The 15,821-nt window shown below is 37.8% G+C and overlaps 1 protein-coding gene across 4 annotated transcripts in view; it reads left to right on the top strand.

Annotated features, from left to right (window-relative positions):
• Mast4 (microtubule associated serine/threonine kinase family member 4) overlaps positions 1-15,821 on the top strand; it is a 552,573-nt gene that overhangs the window by 373,176 nt on the left and 163,576 nt on the right. The gene's annotated exons all lie outside the window — the stretch shown is intronic.

Below are 15,821 nucleotides of genomic sequence, written 5' to 3'. Positions count from 1 at the left end.
ACTAAAAACATATTTTTAAAAAGAAGAGAGAGAAAGAATCACTGTTGTAATTGTACACCTTGGCCCAATAGAGGGAAGTGACTCTAGATTTTATTCTGGGGAAAGAAAAGGTGCTTAATAGCTCTGACTTTAATTGCCCTTAACCTGGAAGAGATTATTCCCAGCATCAGGATCACACCTGCAGCTGTCCTGTAGAATTGTTGGGAAGAAAAAAGTAGAATTCAAGATATTGCTCTGTGACTTGGTATATGGCTCTGTCCATCCAATTCCTTCAGGACAACTCCCTATTGTGAACTGTTTTGTTGGGAAAATGAGTGATTCTTCCAGAACTATTTTATCTATTAGGTATAAAATGTCAGAGACATGACCACCATTTATAGAATATCAGTCACTGTTGTAAACACTTAAAAATAAACATAATCCTAGCAACAGTCCTGTGAGAAAAGTACTATTACTCTCACTTTATAGAAAAGGAAACTAAGTCATGAGAGGTTAAGCAGCTCATTTAAGAACACTGCACTAGTGAGTATGGTAGCTGTAATTCTAAACCCAAGTAGTGCTTCTCTAACACTAGACCATGCTGCTTCTCCATACATACAGTTTTTCAAGCATGAAGAGACATGCACATCCACAAAAATGTTATATTTGCAAACAATTTCTATTTTAGATCTTTGCACTTTATAAGAATTCCCAAGTGTGTGTGAGGATTTGCTAAGACATAGAGCAGAAATATAAAATGTTTCCAACATGTTTTACAGGAAAAACCTGTTTGATGTGAGCTGTTGGTGTATTCTAAAATGTTCGGTACAGGATACCTGATGGGCCATCCAAAGGTGATAGTGCTAAGACCTTGATGTTTATAAATGGCCTTGGATTCTGCATCTTTCCTCAGTCTCAGAAGCACTTTTATACTGCATCTGGTCCTCCTTGTGACTCCTTCTCTTTATTTTCCCTTTAGAAAGTCAGTTCCTATCCTGACTTCAAAAATAGTAGCAGAGTTGAACATCTGGAGAGCTGCTTGTCCAGCTGAAGATCTCATGGTATAAGTCTGTGACAGCCCAGAATTGACATGAACAATTTGGGCGGAGCTGTGGTATTTGGGAATGTAGGCTTAACTAGTAGCATAGGAGGGGAGTTTGATCAAAACCTGTGTCACAAACAAGCATAGTCCTGTGGAAATCCTGTTTTATATGGTGAAGCACTATTTTTTCTTTTCTTCCTGATATTTTGAACAGCTCCCTTAGGGATAGAAGTGTAGTTTCAAATAAACTTCTAAAGGGGATTTCCAAGAATACAAAACACACACACACACACACACACACACACACACACACACACACACACATTAGCCCAAACTTTTCCAACTAAGGAAAAAAAACACATTTTTTTTCCTAAAATAAAGCAATATGATAGATTTTTAGTGATATTTTGTTCTACAAAATGATATTTATATTTTGTATTTTATTTTCATTAAATTTTTAAAAATCTTCAATCAGTGCCAGAATATATAGAGATCAGACGTTCTAATTGAGAATTTCGCTCTTTTTGCTTTATTCTTGCTCTCTACCTTCTAACACTTCTGTGCTCTGCAGCAAGGCCTCTCGGGTTTCACAGGGATTCACAGAGGAATTAAGATTGAGACTTACAATTTGTCAGTTTGCCAGCTCTATGGGAGCTTCAGTGTGGCAAGGAGTTAAAACAATTTCACAAAGTGAAATTTATGGATTACCAGTGGATTTTTATTGGTAATGCTTTATTGTTCTCTTTGGTCAATGAAATTTAAAAATGGGCTCTTTTAAAAAAAATCTTTATACAGCCTTAGAAACTACTAGTTTTGTTTTGAAATTGATAATAAACCTCAGTTAGAAGCATATCCTATTTATTAAGACAGTTTCATGTTCAAATTTCAAGGGCCATATAGCTGTATTACTTCATCTCTCATTCTTCTCTGTGAGACTTTTTCTTAAGTTTCTTAACTGGACTCATAAAGTTCCAGGTATAAATTTATTTCAGAGTTTCCCTGAATCTGACAGGTAGATCAGATGTGATTTCACTGGGGGAAACCAATACTATGGTTTTATTTACTGAACTACTTCTGGGAGAGCAGTAAGTTATTCATTTAGTTATTTCCTCCTGAAGTGCTTATTCTTTGAATTAAAAAAATAAATAAATATAAAGCAGGCTTCAGAATGGCTTTGGTGAAATCTTCTCAAAGTATAGTGATTCTGGAGTAGAGGACCTTAAATTACTTTCTCACTCCAAGAAGAAATTGTAACTCTAATCCCCCTTACAGTATCAATGGGGCAAGAGAAAGGATATTACAGAGATTCCAGGAATGAAACATTCTTGTGATGATTACTGTGCAACTAGAAAAACTGGCTGTCAGAATTTCATCCTTTGGTCTGTTCATCTGTTCATTGTTTCACACATGTTTTTTGATTTGCCTTCCTTAGAGTGTATCACAGTGAAAAAAGTCAGAAATACATGGTGTGTCTCATATTTAAGAGATGCCACAAAACTTGTTTTCTCCTTCTAGATTATTGTTGGAGTTTGGATACTTATATGTAGCTGACAAGTGTGACCCGCTGGTTATGTTGACAGATGGATGTTAGACCCACCTAGAAGTTCCTTTACCTGTCTATCTCTAAAGCTCATCTGAAACAGTTTTTCTGGACTGGGGCACTGGGCCAGACCTCTGTTGTGTACAGCTGGTTTTACCTTCTAATAAAGCTGAAAACAATAAACAATACCTCTAAATTTTAGCTACTTGTTATGGTTTGGATATGGCTTGAGTTTGTGCCCAAAATTAATGTGCTAGAAACTTGGTCCTCAGTATAGGGATATTAGGAGGTGGTGAATCCTTTAAGAGGTGAAGATGGTTAGGTCATCAGGGACATGGCCCTTGGAAAGGATTAGTATGATTCTCATGGGATGCTGGTTAGTTTCTGTGAGAGTAAGTTACCAAAAGAGTAAGTTTGGCTCCCAGCTCTCTTGTGCTTTCTGTATGTAATCAGCTGTGGTATGATGTGATTATATTTGCCCTACCCCCTGCTGTGGGCAAATATGATCGTATATAATTGTAATCAGCAAAGATGGAATATGTCGCCATGTTACTTTATAATCTTCATATGGTCATTTTTAGTGATAGTGTAATTAGTAAACAGGTCATTCATCCTTGATAACTTTGAGGAAAATAAAAAAGAGTCAGTAGTGTCTACATCAGGGGCTAATAGCCTTTTCAGTATTCTGCATCTTCACTTCTGTTCTTCTCTGATGAAATCGGGCGAGGAAATGGAGGATTGGTCACCCCTTTTTGGGAAGCCTGCCTCCAAGTTCTGATTGGCAGCTTCTCTGATAAATTCAGGCTTCCATAGTGGTGGCTGGACTCTTCCTATCTCCTACACCTTGCACTTTCCTCTGAGACATTCAGTACTCTCTTAAATGGAAACCCATGGTCACATCATCAACATGGTCAACTGCAATATTAATTCTTAGTTAAAACCTTAGGTGGGCTTAGTTGTCTATGAAATAAGAACAATAACAAGATACACCAGTGGGTATTTGCTAACGAGTACAAAGTATGCTAGGAGAGATGGACAGCAACGCCTGATTGTCAAATGTTGCTCAAATCAGCTGATCTGAAGTCTGTTCATCTATGCAACTCCTCCTAAATGGAGTGGAAGATTTTACATGGAAACTGGCATATCTGAGCTAGGAGGCCCTGGCTGTGAGGTAGTCCCGAGCAAGATTGCGAAGCGCAAGCACTGATGTGGCACTCTCAGTTCTCATCTGTTCTCTGCTATGGGTTGTGTGTGTTGATCAAGTTCCCAGCAAGATTGAATTTCCAGCCTTGGAAAAAGGTCACTCTGCCTGAACTACTGTTTTTATCCATCTATTCAGAGAGACAAAGTAATGCTTTATTTCAGCCTGAGTTATTGTGAAGGAAAATAAAAAGCTACTAGTGTCTTTTAGTTCATTTTTTTAATAAGCCGTTAACATTTGCCTAAATATCATGGACTTAATTTTTTCTTTTTATTACTCATTATGAAATTGTCAGTAATGACAGTGCTTTAAATGAAAAACCATCCGAATGACAGACAAAAGACAACATGGTTTTGCATGTAGAATTGGAGAAATAAATAGCAGGTTTCTTTCTTTCTTTTTTTTTTTTTTAACTAAGTATAGAAAATAATGTGTGTACATCTTTTCATTCTGCTGAGTATCTACTCTGTACATGGAGGTGTACGCAGATGAGTAGAGTCTGTCCTTGTACTTGGAGAGCTTAAAGCCTAGTTGGGAATTAGACCAATAAATACATCATCATGCTCTAGTAGAACGATTGCTAGAAAAGAGGCATACATATAAAACTCATTGGGAATCTAGGAGAAAAAGCACTTACGTGTGCAGGAGAAAGTCAGGCAAACTTTGTTAGAGAGGTGACCTTATAGCTCACACTTGAAAGATGAGCAGAAGTTTTTCCAAGCAGAGGAGATGGAAATCCTAGGAACCGGGGAACAGGATGTGCAAAGGCAATGAGGTGTGGCAAAGCTTACAGTGTCTGGGGAGCTTAAAGTAATTCAATATTTCTGACAAGCACATATTTTACTATTATTGGAGCATAAACCACAGGGGACACGTGTCAGAGGATATGCCTGGAGAGATAACAAGGTACTGCATCATAAAGTATTCAATTTAAATAAAGAGATTTTAATTTTCCTCTGAAGTATCTCTCAAACTTTGATGTGCCTAAGAATCACCCGGACAATTTGGTAGAATGCAGATTCCTTAAGCTTCAATCCCCAAATTCTTGAATCATTGGGTGTGGAGAAGACCTCCCCCAAATTTGCACTTCTAACAAGTACTGCAGATGATTCAGTGATGGTAAAATAGAAATCATACTTGGAGAAACTCTGCTGTTTAGCAGTGGGAAGCCATTGAACTTTATTTCATGGCCGAGTGATATGATCATATGCATATTTTAGAGCTGGGTAGTTTTGGAACAATGGTTTCACACTGATAGTGGGGAGCATTGAGAAGCAAAATTACATTAATCCGGTTTAGAAAAAAACAGAAGCTATTATGAAGTGTAGTAATGGGGAAAAACATGAAAATTTATTGTTCTTTTGTAATTTTATATAGAGTAAAATCTTTTACTCATTTACTTCCCTGCCCCCCCCCCCATTTTCCAGTTTCCCAAAATGGTATATTTTTCTTTTAAAGTGGGATTTGCCAGTGAAACTCTACATCATGTACAACCACAATAATGAGATCCTACTTAAGTTATACGCCATGTATGTACAAAATGTAAAAATACCCTCTACTATCTAAAGAGAGTCAATAAAAAACATTTAATTTTTTTAAAGGAAAAACTAAATAAAATGCGATTTGCTCTATTATCTTCAATTTTTCTCTTTCTATTGTGTACACGGCATCTGGATTAGTTTTTTTTTCCTCTTTTTTTTATCCATTATGTATTAGCATTCTTTATAATATTTTTATGTATTTTATTTCCCAAGAACCCTAAATGAGACAGTTCTTATTTCATATCACCCATCTGTCTACCATATTGGGTGATTTGAGTGGCATTTTTACACTTCTTATTAACTGGAATAAATTTTGTTTTGAAAGTTTTTGATTATCACGAACATTAATTTGGGTGTCTTCTTAATATATATGACAGTACATTAGTTCAAATAATATTTCTATAAAACCATAAACTTAACCTCCACTTTCTAGTTTTCCCAGCCTAGGTAAGGAAAGGCTAAATTTTCTAGCCTCAAGAAAAATTACTTTGTGTGCATTAAATGATAGCTATTTAATTCTTTGAAATGAAGGATATTATTTTTTACTGTATACATCTGGTTAATAGTAAAGCAGCCCAGTTTTTTAACAGTACATTTATTTTTTCTGAGCAATGAAAGAAGAAAGTTTACAACACAATGTAGGAAAGTGGGTGGGTCTGGAATTCAAAACTACCCATATAAATGCACAGCCTCACCAATCTGCAAATAATAATGCATATATTCATCCAAAACCAAAGCATTCTATGGATTTATAACCCAGTCAGCTTTGAAAATGCCCATTTGCCCAGTTGCCATAGACAGGTAAAGATTTATGTCCAGAAAACAGAGATATTTTTCATTTTTATATTATAAAATTCCTGTGAGTAGGAAAGACCTTTTTTTTAAAAGCAATTTTAGTATTTATTTTCGAGGCTCATAGACATTTACTCATGCATTTTATTTCATGTGTCAAAAAATATAAGTCAAATTTTATGAAAATGTCAGAGAAAAGTGTGTTCTTTCTTAATTTTGTAAACTCTTCAAAGTATTCTAAAACTCTCAGGAACATGAACTCACAGGTTATGATAACAAGACTGTCAGATGTTTGGCTTCTGGAAATTAAACTTGTTTTGGATTAAAAATAGTTTAGACTCAAAAATGTAAAAAAAAATATACAGAAGAACAACAACAGTCATTCTCATAGATGTTCACTAGAAATACTTAATTTCTGGTTTTTATTCATGTATAATCATATTTAACATTTTAAGTAATGTTAATGTCACTGAGTTGCTTAGCGCATTGTTTTTGCTGAGGCTGGCTTTGAACTCACAGTCCTCCTGCCTCAGCCTCCCAGGTGGCTGGGATTACAAGTGTATTCCATGGCACCCAGCTTAAAACAGTATTGTTTTTGTTTCCTATGGCTAGTGTAACAAATTTTGACAATCTAAGTGACCTAAAACAGCACACATTTATTCTCTTAGAGTTTTAGAGGTCAAAAGCTTATAATCAGTTCCACTGGACTGAAGTCAAGGTCTTCGCAGAACTGAGCTCCTTCTAGAAGCACTGAGGTGGGATCTGTTTTCCCCCTTGTCCAGCTGCTAGAGCTGCATACTTTGCATTCCTTGACTCTTGGCCCCTTGTTCCAACTTCAAAACCAGCAGCATAGCATCATTCTTTAGCTTCATATTGTCACCTTCATATCTAACTCTGCCCCACGTTTATAGAGATTCTTATGGTTACATTTAAGCTACCCCCTTCTCCGTGATCCTCCCTTTAGCCTAGCAAAAGCTCTTGACCTCAAGATCTTTAACTTAATCACATCTGCAAGATTTCTTTTGCCATGTAAGGTAATGTATTCACAAATCTCCAGATTAGAACCTGAATATCTTTGGAATTAATTAATCGACACATTTTAATGGTCTTTACTGGTTTTCTAATTTTATGATTGTTTCAGGATTTAGGAAGGATTGCCCTTGTCTTGTAACTTTGAGTTTCTCCCTAATATTGTGCTACTGTAAGGAATTCTGAGACTAATTTCCAAATCCATAAATCTTTAAGTAAATGAAGATGTACTTGAACTTCTTTGTTTAAATTCCAGGTTGTGAATTATATTTCATATATATATATATATATATATATATAATGTATGTATATTTTGTATATATATATATATATATATATATATATATATGCACACACATGCATTTATATGTATGTGCACCTATCTACACAGACACATACACATGTGTGTGTTTATTCTCCATGTTGTTTTATAGAAAGTTGGTGCAGAGTACTTACATACCCCACCTTCATTAACATTTATTATTATTATTATTATTTTTTAACCAGGAAGTAAACATAGGAGTATGAACTTAACCTCTGAGCCATATCCCCAGCCCTTTTTATTTTTTATTTTGAGATAGGGTCCCACTAAATTGCTTAGGGACTCACTAAGTTGCTGAGGCTGACTTTGAACTTGCTATCCTTCTGCCTCAGCCTCCAAAGCTACTGGGAGGACTGGGGTGTACCATCATATCCAGCAGTATTATCATTTTTTAATCTTTGCCAATTAAAAAGGTAAAAATGATATATGATTGACAATTGCATTTCTCTGATAAATGGAGTAAATACTTTTTATGGCTGACATTGTATTTATGCCCCTTTAAATTAATATAGTTTAAAAAATTTGATGGGGTAAATAAATGATCTAAGTTGTGCATGATGGCCTTTGCTTGAGAAGTCTTTGACTAAAAATGTCAAGTCCTCACTGTTTTAGTTAGCTTTTTCACTGCTGTGACCAAAAAGACCTGAGAAAAAACCATTTTAAGGAGGAAAAGTTTATTTGGAGGCTCACAGTTTCAGAGGTCTAGGTCCATAGGAAAGCAACCTAGTTTTTTAAGAATACATTCCTTGGATCTAGAGGTAAGGTAGAACATCATGGCGGAAGAGTAGTATGGTAGAGGAAAGTGGCTCACACATAATGTTCAAGAAGCAGAGCTCACCAAATATATGCCCCAAAGCCATGTCTCCAATGCCCACCTCCTGCAGCCACACCCTATCTGCCTTCAGTTACCACTCAATTAAACCCTATCAGGGAATTAACTTACTGATTGGGTTAAGACTCTCATAACAAAATCATTTCACTTCTGAATGTTCTTGCATTTTTCACACATGAGTTATTAGAGGACACCTACTATCTAAACCATAACACATGTCATCCCAATATGTGTCAATTTGAATCATCCTTAAAAATGGAATAAAATTCTGTTAGAAGCACATGGTTTATACCTCTGTGTGTGTGTGTGTGTGTGTGTGTATGCACATGTACATATATGTCTGTATGTGTATATATATGTATATATATACATACATACACACACACACACACATACACACACACATATATATTCCTAAGTGGTACTTTGAAGGCAACTCTTATCTCTCATTTTAGTGGGATAATTTTCCATAAATTTAGTTATCTGACCTGGAAAAATATTCAAGAAAAGAAGAACTGATAAATTAACCTTAATCTTATATTACAGAAAGGCCTTGGTGTCAGCTACTAAAGGACTAAATATAACCACACTGACCCACTTAAACCAAATTGACACTTCTTATAATTGCACTGTAATTCATGCTCAGGAACGAGATGAGAAATGATGTACCTTGTACCCAAGCTTCTGGATCAAGAAGCACCATGTCCTTGAAGTTAACTCCAGAAGAGAGTCCATGGCACTGATTAGTAGCTGGAGTTCACTGTTACTGTCAAAAAGTATCCAGCATTTCATATATAACTAGTTATATATGTATGGCTACCCAAAATTAGTTACCTGTGCATGGTCCTCGTTTCCTGGCATTTTGAAATCTGAAATAATAGACCTTCCTAATGGGTATAGTGTATATTAATGATGGAATAGACTCATGAAACAAATAGGCCAAAGAGCTTTTTAAAACATACATAGGGTCAGTCTTCAAAATATTGAGCTTCTGGCTCTAACTTTGCTATCATTTACCTTTCTGACTGGAAACAAATCCATTCTCAGTCTTTTCCTTTCTTCTCCCTGTCCACTCCCCTCACCCTTCACCCCTCCATCATTTCTCTCTTTCCTTCCCTTTCACCCTGGTCTTAACAGTCATCCTAATGTTAGTATTGAGATGTAAAGATGAAGAAGTTGTAGTCCTCACCTTCAAGGAGCTCATATTCTTAGAGGAACTAATCTGCAAATAAATTTGGATTTTGATAAGTGACCAAACCCTTCCATGTAGAAACTGTCAGGGGAAGAGTCCAGGAGAAATATGTCTAATCCACCAGGGATGGTGGGCTCCTAACAATGAATGCCTTGAACAAGTAGTAGCAAAGTCCAGTCTTAAAGCGTGGTGTAGGAGTTAGCCTTCCTATTTATGGGAGGGCTTCCTGTTTGTGAGATGAGGGCCTTTAGCTCCAAATGCTGTTCTCTGCTCCATAATTGGATTGCTGGCTCTGCTAGAGGCCAATGCTGCATGCAGTTTATTGATGGATCTTCCAGATTGCTGTTTTAGAGTAAAGAAACACTCTCATCTCTGGGTCTCTCCTACTAGCCTCCTTCTTATAGGATAACCCCTCCAACCCTGCGAGGGTGCCCTCCCATTTCTGGCAGCATGTTCTGCGCTTCCCAGGTTGGAACTGTCTTTGAGTTGTAGGCCTTTTCTCAGGGCCTTCCCCTATTTGAAGGGGGTAGTATTAGGTTGTCCTCTCAGGAAGTGATTCTGAATGCCTGCTGCCACACCCTCCCCAGTCCGTGGGTTGTGCTTCATATTCTGATATTTTTTCACATTTATGTCCATTCTCTTAGATTTCGTGAAGTTTCTTGCTAACCTTTCCGGGCCTCTGCTTCTCCTGGGATCCAGATAATGTATAAGGAAGATATTGTGTTCTCTGACCATTCCAGCTGGTCTTCATCCTGTTCTTTCCGCACTCAGTATTAATCATTCACCCCACACTTGGGGATCATGTAATTCTCTGCTTAGTCTATCAGAAAAGGGAAATAAATCATTTCATTTCATTTGATCCATTCATTTCAGAAATTGAAATCTTCTTCAACAGTATTTTTGGGTGTTGGGCGGGACCAAGGATTGAACTCAGGGGCACACAGCCACTGAACCACATCCCCACATTTAGAGAAAGGGTCTCACTGAGTTGCTTAGCACCTTACCCTTGCTGAGGCTGGCTTTGAACTCACAATCTTCCCGCCTCAGCCTCCTGAGCATCTGGGATTACAGGCATGCGCCACTGTGCCTGACTCAACAGTATTTTTTTTAAACATTCCCAGAATGATATAAACCTGTTTATGTGAACTTTCTCTAGGTTATTTATCTATCCCTACAAGTTCATTTTCATTTATCTTTTTATCTTCCTTCATATTTTAGCATTGTGAGTACAAAATTGTTTAATAAATATTAGAAGAGATGTCTTTCAACCCACTCCTCATATGTGCCACTTTCTTCACATTTCTATCCTAGACGTTAATTTTTTTTTTTCCTGAACTTGCTCATTTAGGACAGGAGATATGCCATTTATATTCCTATCTTCAAACTCGCATAGCAATAGTTAGAGGGCGACCACAGTGGACCCATCGGTGTGGACCACCTTGGCAAGTAGTCATTTTGAAGTGCTCTGAAGATGAGATTGGAAGAGGTCAAAGTTAGTTTGTAGCTGAATCCCTAGATCAGGTCAGGATCAGTAAGAATGTGAATAGGAACTCAGTGTCAACCCCTCTCTCATTAGTGTCTTCACATTGGATGTGGCCACATCACCAGATCATCCTGCACAGGGACCTGGCTGCTTCCCAAACCTCACACCCACCCCAGAAACCATCATGTCCTCATAGTGTGTTGGTTCAAAAAAGGGTCTGGAGATATTATCTTTTAACAATGTTCTGGGTGTATGTGTGTGTGTGTGTGTGGGGGGGTGCTCCTAGAGAAAAATCCTTCTTAATGGGCAGGGGTCCTCTGGTGGAAAAGTAGATTCAACTCAGAATAGAGAACCTGACATTTTCTATACAGGAGGGCAGTGAGCGGTGAAGGAGTTCACTGTTTCTTACATACTCATTTCTTCCTAAGCTAGCATTTCAGTAGGATGACAAACTGATTTTTCAATTTCATTTACCTTTCTCAGAAAACAATGGCTGATAATGTCATCCTGACAAATGAATGAGCGCTCTGGATCACAAAGCTTGTCCATTGTTGTATAGCTTAGTTGTTGTGCAATAAGTAGAAAATCTTGCTAAAGAACTCTGTATGTTGGCCTAGACCAGCTGTATTTTTCAGAATTTCTAGTAATCTCAATTTCCTCTTGGTTCTGTAGTCAGAGTTGTACCGTAGTTGCAATGAAACCATGCTTTAGTTTCATATAATTATTTTGTCTGTAGGAAAATGTCAGTAGTTCTGACAGTTTCAATTCTTGTGTTTACTGACTGCTGTAACTTCTGAGTCATAAGTCCCCAGATCAAGCTGAACAGGTTAGAAGACAAAGTACACTTCAGTGTCACACTTACTCTTATCTTAAGTGAGTGTGGGAATATATCAGACACTTTCACTATATTAACTAGTACATTTTGGGCTCTTTAACCTATTTTTATATTTTCAGAGTAGATAAAACCCAAATCCTCCCAAGCCTTTTAAATGCAGGAAAAAGTCATATTAAATTATATGTAGCTGGGCTGCGGTTGTGGCTCAATGGCAGAGTGCTTGCGTAGCATGTGTGAGGCACTGGGTTCGATTCTCAGCACCATGTATCAATAAATAAAATAAAGGTCCATTCACAACTAAAAAAATATTTTAAAAAAGAAATAAATTATATGTACCTAAAACTACTTATATCTTTACCCATCCCTTTGAGAATTTTCTTAGGTTCCTAAAATGCAGAAAGCGCAGGTAGGGATGATACCTGAGGCCCACAGGCCAGGGTATGCATCATTTAATCAAGAGAAGAAACAAACGGTTTATTTCATTGATTTATCTGTTTTAGTTGCAAATACAAGGGCTTTTCTAGAAGGACCATTAAGAAAGCTGAGAGTTCTGAGGTACAGAAGTCTTCAGGTCTTAAAACCATCCAGAGCTTGAGTCCCAGCCCCTGTGTCTTCTTCAACTCATCTCTATTCAACCTCCCTATAAGAAATCTGCCCTTGGTCTGTAGTTGTGGCTCAGTGGTGGAGCATTTGCCTAGCAAGCACCACATAAAAATAAATAAGTAAAGGTATTGTGACTATCTACAACTTAAGAGTTTTTTAAAAATAAAAGAAATCTGCCCGTGTTTCAGCCCTTTAAATCTTTGGATCCAAACTCTCTTCCACCTAGTTCTTTTAATATTCATAGATAGCTATTGCTTATTCCCTGAATTTTCCTTTCTCTGCTTTCAACAGAGATCCTTAACACATAATTTATATAGCACAACTTCAGGTCCTCTCTCACCATCTTGATTATTCTCCTCTTAGCAGCCTATAATGTGTAATTATTCCTCTTAATCTAAAAGTGAACTCAGAAAGTTCTTCCTTGAGTTTGCCTGTGGAAGAGGGAGGTGAGACTCAAAAGGAGTTTCCCTTGGATTTTTTTGTGACATTTCCTAGACCCATATAATGACCTGAAGAATATTAGCACTAATAGCTTTCCAGTTATGAATGTAGATAAAAATGAGTGAGGAAAGGAAGGTCCTTAGTATCTTAGTGCATTCTTGTGGGATTTTTGGAATTCAGGATTCTTTGAGAACATTGTTTGGTCTGTTAATACTGATCATTTCAGTGCATCTTAAGAGAAATAGTAAATAGTTAGCATATGAAGTGTCCTTTCAAAAGCATGTTTTCAGATACTTTTACAAACTAGGAGGTTCTGGAAATACAGAGATCAATAAAACATTGAGCACTGATGGAGGAGTCTACAGTGAACAATTATAACACAGTGTGATCAACATTTGAGTCAAGTCACATTTAAGGTATTGAAGGGCAGACAGCATATTGAGGGGTACCCTCCACTCCAGGCTTATTTCTCTCAGCATAGTATTTTTTCAGCTTCTCCATATTGACAATGTGTATATGCAGTATGCTAGCCGCTGCATCAAGAGGTTTGTGTATGTGATCTCATTTTCATTTATGTATGTCAACTTCTTAGAGATTGGTCCTACTATTTGAAGATGGGGGAAATGGGCAGAGAGTAAGTGACATGCCTAAGGTCACAGTGGGTGTTGATCCAGAATTCAAACCTGATATATCACCTTTCTCACAGCCTTTATGTAAAATTTTACATAGTTCCCAACCATGGGTGAGACATTTGATATAATGCAGACATTTTTGATTGTCACTACTGGTATCCATGGGTAGTGGTCAGGGATGCTGCTAAAGAAATCTGCCCATGTTTCAGCCTTTTAAATCTTTGGATTCAAACCCTCCTCCAAAGTACAAGAAATTTCTTCAGAATTGAGGAGACTAAAATGTCAATAGGGAGACAGCCTGCTGTCTTTCTTTCTGTCAGCTTATACAGTATCTTTTTAGTGCAGTTATCCCTGAGTATCTGTAGGTTGGGAGGTGAGGGTTTTATTCCAGAAACCTTGTGGATTTCATAGTGCTCAAGTTCCTCATATAAAATGGTGTAGCCAAGCATGGTGGCTCTTGCCTATAATCCCAATGGCTTTGGAGGCTGAGGCAAGAGGATCTCAAGTTCAAAGACAGCATTAGCAACTTAGGGAGGCCCTAAGCAACTTAGTAAGACCTTGTCTCAAAATAAAGAATAAAAAGGCTAGGGATGTGGCTCAGTGGTTAAGCGACCCTGAGTTCACTCCCTGGTACCAAAAAAAAAAAAAAAAAAAGTGTAGTATTTATATGTAACTGACTCACATCCACATACTTTGTCATTTCCACATTATTTATGATACTTAATAAAATGTAAGTGCTGTGTAAATAATTTACTTTGTAATGTTTAGGGAATGAGGACAAGAAAGAATAGTCTGCACATGTTCAATATTGATTTTATTTTCAAATATTTTCAACCTGAGTGTGGTTGGAGCCACATCCTATGGATACAGAGGGCTGATTGTACCTCCAACTACTTTTTAAAAAGAATAGGAAAGTATAGGGCAAGAATAATGGACCAAGACTCTCAATACCTGGGAAAATGTTTGTCACTAGCACTGACCCTGTTTCTCAAATGTACACTTGAGAAGATGTATTCTTTTCTACTTTCAAGGAGTTCAAGAATCTGTGGGGACTCCACAAGAATGTGAGGATATTATGCATAAGAAAGCCCTGCACAAGAATTATTCTCAGAAGTTCTTGGAGTCCTTGGTGTGAAAATATTTATATGGGCCACAAGAATCAGCCACAGAGGACCCCACAGCAGATTTCTGTCTTCTCACCCCTCTCCCTTCTCAGCTGACTGCTCCCGGTTCTCTTTATCTTTCCTTTCTTGTAAGCAGGTTTGTTACATTATTTGCTAGATGGATGAGCCACTTTTTAAGTCCCCCCCCCCCCCCGCGAATTAGAAAAAAAAAATTATACCATTTCTTCTCATATCATACCAGATTTAAAGCAGCTATTTAAATTCCACTATTTTCCCTTTATATGCCTTTACATAAGCATTTGTGGTTTGGGGGAATTATTTAAATACCATGCCTTACTTCAAAATGAATAACAACAACTTTGATTCATTTCTTTCTCCCATTCACTCCCGTCAACCTCTAACTTACTTGAAGGGAAAATAATTCTAGCATTTGTTAAATCAATGCCAAGTTGTATCCTTACACTTAGTGGGTGACCATTAGCTAAATCTGTAGTTAACCAGTCATGGTGCCACCACGTTCACTGTAGTAATCCATCAAGTGGATTTCTAAAACTATATTTACTCATAAACATAGTTTTACTGAGGTTTTCCTTGAGTATGGCTTCGCGTTTGTGTGTTTTTCCTATACAACAAATAGCATCACTGCAAAGTCATTAGGGACTTCCCTGGGAGCGTTTTAATGGTGATCCTTCCCGTGGTGAATCAGTGACCAGCCTTCAGGTGTGCTCAGCACACACTCCAGTGTGTTCCGGCACAGCAGCTGGATTTATTTATTTATTTTGGGGGACGGATCCATTTTGGGCTCTGGGATAGGGGAGCGCGGCTGAGGATGCTCAGCGTCCAGAGCCTGCTCCTGTGCAGCACACCAGCCTCTGCTCCCTTTCCCGTGAGGCCCTGCTGGGGAGGCACTTGGGGGGGAGTGTCCTCGCTGGGGCTAGGAAGGGGCTTTGCTACCTCCCCCGTCCAGATGGACCTGGGGAGGGGACATGAAGGTGTCAGGTTCAAGTCCTCCCATAGGCCAATTTTCTAAAAGTGCTTTTTAAGTTTCCGTTTGTTTCCAGGAGGGGAGGGCAAGAGGAGCTTTTTCTATTCAAATTCTTTTCCTTGTATGTAGATAGCAAAAGGAAATTCAGCACTGGGCATGTTCGGATGTGAATGGTTTTGCTGATAAGCAACAGCCTCCCGGAACTAAAGACTTAAAATAGTCAGCCTCCCCCCCCCCCCGCAGGAGCT

Source organism: Callospermophilus lateralis, chromosome 5 (assembly GCF_048772815.1).
Source record: "Callospermophilus lateralis isolate mCalLat2 chromosome 5, mCalLat2.hap1, whole genome shotgun sequence".
NCBI classification, from domain to species: Eukaryota; Metazoa; Chordata; class Mammalia; order Rodentia; family Sciuridae; genus Callospermophilus; species Callospermophilus lateralis.
Note: the sequence above shows the minus strand (reverse complement) of the source record. Positions and strands in the feature narration are given on the sequence as shown.